Source organism: Otolemur garnettii, unplaced genomic scaffold (assembly GCF_000181295.1).
Source record: "Otolemur garnettii isolate 467f Iridium unplaced genomic scaffold, OtoGar3 scaffold00103, whole genome shotgun sequence".
NCBI lineage: Eukaryota > Metazoa > Chordata > Mammalia > Primates > Galagidae > Otolemur > Otolemur garnettii.
In genome coordinates this window covers 3,781,241-3,786,596 of record NW_003852498.1, presented here as the reverse complement: position 1 = coordinate 3,786,596, position 5,356 = coordinate 3,781,241, and the positions used below count along the sequence as shown (strand labels likewise).

Genomic DNA, 5,356 nt, shown 5'->3' with positions numbered 1-5,356 from the left:
ATTTGTGTGCAATTAAAAATAGTTTAACATAGTAAATTGCACAGGAACTTTATGGACACCCTATGTATAAAATAATATTTTTATATCTGTGAATATCTCTATTACGAGTCTCAAAATTTCCTAAGGAAAAGAAGTTTCAGGAAACCAGTTGTCAACATTGGCAACACTTTCAGAGAGATAAAATGGACAGAAATGCACTGGGTTTGAGAAATTTGGAGATTATTGGTGACATTTGCTAGAATAGATTCAGGGGGTGATGGTTATGTTTCCTTAGTGCTCAGTCAGGTATAATACACCATCCTCTGTCTTTTGTGCATAAAGGTTTACTGTAAAATTAAAGGTTTACAGAACTCTTTGGAAGACTGAAGGAATAGAGCTTGGGAAAGTTGCCACTAAGGATAAAGGGAGCTGTTGAACAAAATCCAGAGAAATCGGCCCCAAAGATCTCAATCTGAAGAACTAAAGTGAATCTTTTTCAAAAGCTTGCCAGAAGCTGTTATGCGTCTCAATAATCTGTGGGAAGCTCACAGCAACTGTGTCAGTCGGTGGGAGCAGAAGACGTGTTAAGAGCTTCTCTGAAAGCCACGGTGACTCTCATCTCTCTCATGTGCACTGTTCTTAGAAAATGTGGGTTCTGCTTCCTTTTGCCTGATTCTCACCTGAATGTCTCCTATGGACAAATTATTACCCAGAACCAAAATAGAAAGGGGCCATGGGGGACAAATTTCACAGGCTTAGATAGGAGCGGTAGTGGTGCTGAGTTGCCAACAAGCAGTCTAGGACCACACTCGGAGTGACACTGGTTAGCAGGGCTTAAGATGTGGGCCAGAAAACAGATGTTTGGTTTTTTAATTGATTGAGAAATGATGAGGCATAATAGGGTGTCTTAGAGGCAGACAAATGATTTAGAATTTTTTTTTCTTTTAAAAGTAGTAATACCGGGATAGATTTTTATGCAGAAGGGAAGACGCTAATAGAGAAAGACAGATTGTGGTACAAAATGAGATGATTGTTAATGAGGCGAGGTCTCTGAAGGAGATGGGAGAGGTTGAGAGTGAAGCATGATTGGAGAGTTTGGATTTGAATATGAGGAAGGACAAGGTTTTCTATGAAACTGAAAATGAGACAGCATCGTGCAAAAAATAGATTAATTTATTGGGTTCAGAGTGATGAATTGAGGGAATGTATGGGTGATGACCTCTATTTTCTCTGTGGAGTAGGAAGTGATGATGCCTGCTGAAAGGGGGTCTGGCAGGGGTTAATTTTGAGGAGCGTGGATCTGTTTGGAGTAATGCAGGAGAAAATGGGAACAAGAGTTATATATGAACAAGTGTAAGATTGCTGAGTTCACTGAGAGAAGGCCAGAGCCTGTCCATGTGCAGTGGCGCCCATCTGCATAGCTGCTGGGTTTCCCCACCTGAATTTCCCCTCTTTGATGAATTTATAGCTCACTGGGTTTCCTCTTTCCTGTGATAGTAATGAATGCCCTGTGCTTACCTTCTCCCTGGGCATTCACCTGGACCCTCAAACCTTGTGTATTTGTGCCCAGGTTTTAATGGGCATTCAGTAGAATGAATGCTGAATGGAACTGAACCAAGCTGGCGATGGCAAGAGAGACTTGATCCAGGTTTAGTAGACTGTGGAGTCCATGATGTAAAAACAGAGAACTAGGGAGTTGGTGGGGAGTATCTGAGACTGTGCCCCTGAGGTAATTGAATCAGGAGTCTAGAGTGGGTAGAAAAGAAAGCAAGGCCGGGGGTAGGGATAAGAAAAGGGCTAAAACTGAAGGAGAGGAGAGAATAAAAATCTTGAGAGATTAAAGAATAGATTTAGTGGGGAATGAAAAAAAGTAGAACTAAAAAAAAAATAGCAATTGTAGTCCAAGAGTGAATTATTGGAGATATTTTCAGAGGTGTAGTATTTATAAATGGCCAAGAAAATAAAAGATCCCAATTTTATCCATGGAATGAGTGAAGGGCATTCAGAACATCAAAGAACTAAAGAATAAGGTACTCTTGGGCTACTTTATACAGTTGTACGCTACATCACTGCAGTCTACTTTATAATCCATATTTATTGGGCCTCCTGGGGATGCATTGCACAACCATCATGGTTCTTCATGGTGATCCCAGACTGGGTGTTACTCAGGGGAGCTTGTCTTCACACGCTACCTTGTTAGGTCTTTGTATATGATTCTTACAGTTATGTAAGTGGGAACACACATTACTGGACGTTTTCTGGAGAGAACAGAAAGAAATGCAATCCAAGTCAAACAGGTTTATAGATTTTGGAAGTGGTACCCTGAGATACGAGGAGGTTTTTTTTTTTTTTTTTGCAGTTTTTGGCCAGGGCTGGGTTTGAACCCACCATCTCTGGCGTATGGGGCCCGAGGCCTACTCCTTTGAGCCACAGGTGCCACCCTATAGGAGGAGGCTTTTTATGGACAGAAAGGAATAAGTTGGTGTGGAGAACCTTCTCATGCTGGAAGGCTGCATTCATTTAGCTGTAATCAAAGAAGGCTGAGTTCAAGAAGGTTCAATTAGATATACATAAAAATGTATACTATTTTATAAAAATCTATGTGCTTAATAATTTCAAAAATGAAAAGAGTTTCTTAATTTTAGAGTTACCTAACATTTGAGTTTGTTGTGCCTTCTTTTTGTTGGAAAGCATTTAAATGTTTGGTTACAGCATGGAGGGCCGTAGATTCAGTTGGTCTGCGAGATGGGTATTAGTCATTTGTGACCTTAAGGGCATCTTGACTGGGGTTAGGTAGGAGAATGTAGATTCACAGTCATAAGTGACTGCAAAGCAGGAAAGCATTTTTCAGGCATGTTGCCAAAGGCATGAGCATTCTGCTGCATTTGTCCATATTTCACCTGGATCTTTTCTGAGCATCAAATGGTGACTTTAAAATGTCATCTACTGAGAGCTCAATTTTATCTGTAGTCTTTTAGGTGCCTGGTGATATCAACGAGGTGAGGTAGAAACGCTAATTTGAGTGTGATGTCAGATTCTCAAAGTCAGTGAACTTTCATTCCATTCTCCAATTAATAGGTTTCTAACAGCTGCATATCCTTCAAATGATGCCCTTTTATCATTCTGCTCATTAATGACCTTTGCTAACTGGGGGAAAATTTTCATCCACAATATCCTCTGCACAAGAAATGTTTTGAAAAAATGTATTATTTTTCCTCAAAACACTTGGATGGTCACTTGGATGGTTTTGCCACATATACAGAATTAATTTTACCTTGCAAAGAAACGTTCAAGATATTTGGATTTATCAGATGGAAACGCTGCGTTCATATAGACATCTTTTAATAATTCACATTTCAGATTCTATTGTCCATAAACTTTAATTATCTACTCTTGCAGACATAATAGTTTGGCTAATACCTGTCCCTGCAATTGCCAACACGCTTTAGAATGATACGGCAAGTCTGCACCGAATAACTCGTCATTCAACTGTAACATGTTACAAAACCGAGAACGCAGGGTTGCATTTACACAGATATGGTTAACAATAATTATAAAATGTCGCTTAAAATAGTAGCTTTAGCACAGAGATTTTGCTGATGCGAGATACAATGAAAAGAAACGAGAGCATCTGGATCTGTTAATATTTTTTTTATCTGTGCAATAAAGCTTTCATGTTTTCCTGTCATGAATGGTACACCGTCTGTACTTACGCTCACTAAATTTACCAAATTTCGTTCAAACTCATGACATTTAACTTGAAAGTTGTTGAAGCTATCTATTCCCCATGTTGTGTTCACCATAGAGCCCAAAGTGAGTAACTCTTCAAAGCAAAGAAAATCGGTTATGACCTGAATGAAGTATGAAAAGTTCACCAAGTCACTGGTATCAGCTGATTCGTCCAAAGTGATTGAATAATGTATATTTTCCTTTTGAAGTATTATTTAAAGCTGTTTTGGAAAGTTAAAAGCTAATTCATGATGCTTATAAGTTATGGTTCTCCTGGAAAGAGGCAGTTGTTTGTACTTTGAAATGTTATTGGGGTTTAAGTTTCTTACAACTTTGACAATGCATTCTTCCACCATTTCCACATCACAGTATGACTTCCCTTTTTTCCCTGGTATATAAGCTACTTTATAAGTTGCGTCAGTGGCATTATTTCCGGATCTTATTGCTGCTTGAATGAATTCTTTGTTTTTGCTTTTCATCTTTTAATTTCTGCAACACAACCTTTCATATAACTTCCTCCAATTTAAATGATCTGTGGTCCTTATGTTGTTATAATGCTTATGAGCATTGACTTTCTTTAAGGTTGATGTTGAAGTATCACAAACGGAGTAAATCATCTTACCTTTAGCAGAAAAAAGATAACATTGTAATTCCCATTCCTCATTAAAAAAAAATGTTTTCTTTCTTTAGTGTTCTCTCTGTCTTCTTTGACATGATGGGCTGTTGAACAGACAGAATTTAAAAATACTTTCGAGTTGTGCAACTATTTACAGATTCTTCTTCAAGAAACACAACTGATTACAGACTGGCAGACTTGACCCCCGTAAACTCTTGCCAACCAGCCTCTCTCAGTAGTGGCATCAGTCAGGTGTGAGAAGTTAGAACTAAATCACGAGTGTAGCAGCCATCTATTTATTACTTATGGATTACTAATGTTCCAATTGTATCTGTTAATCTGGGAAGATTATTTCATTGCAACTTCCTTTATTCTTTGGTATTTTAAATACATTCATTTCAAAAATAAAAACATATAAGATGAACAAAAATGCACTTAATGAAAATAAAAAGATTTGTTCTGTAAAATTTGGATTTAGTCAAAAGACTGCACTTAGGAACCTTGAAAGCCACACGTTGTCCGTCCCTGGAATAAATGCTTTACACATAGAGAGGCCAGCAGGACAGAGGCCTACAAACCAAAGTTGCTTTGATTGCGTACATAATACGTTTTATGCTTTTCAGGGACGTTTAGAAGATAGACTTTACCATGATACATGTCTGTCTCATGATGGTAGCTATGACATTATGATGAAAGTAGAAATCCCGAGTCCATTGGCCCTTAGAGGATATATTCAAGGAAAGGGAAAAAATTTTAGACCCGGAAGAGAAGGTCAGAGCAGAAATTTCTACTTTTAATGGATGAGCAGAAGATGCAAATCAGAGCCAGAAATTCTCTGCTGCTTTTCTAAGAAACAAAGCTGGTTGGATTAAAAAAAGAAAGGATTCGTTTTCTTTGTTACTGGAGATAATCATTAGTCTTTTCCTAAGCATTTTAGCCTCATAATTATGAAAAAAGGAAGAGAACAAAATGGATAGATTGGGCCAAGTGTTTTCTTAATTTGTTCTATGAAATTATTCTGATATATTCATC

The 5,356-nt window shown here is 38.0% G+C and overlaps 1 pseudogene across 1 annotated transcript in view; it reads left to right on the top strand.

Annotated features, from left to right (window-relative positions):
• The first annotated feature begins 2,943 nt into the window (after nucleotides 1–2,943).
• The window catches only part of LOC111727374, a 9,054-nt pseudogene continuing 6,641 nt past the window's right edge, over nucleotides 2,944–5,356 (top strand). The window contains exon 1 of the transcript XR_002774942.1: nucleotides 2,944–2,957. The product of XR_002774942.1 is annotated as a keratin, type I cytoskeletal 18 pseudogene (transcript). The remainder of the gene's footprint in view (nucleotides 2,958–5,356) is intronic.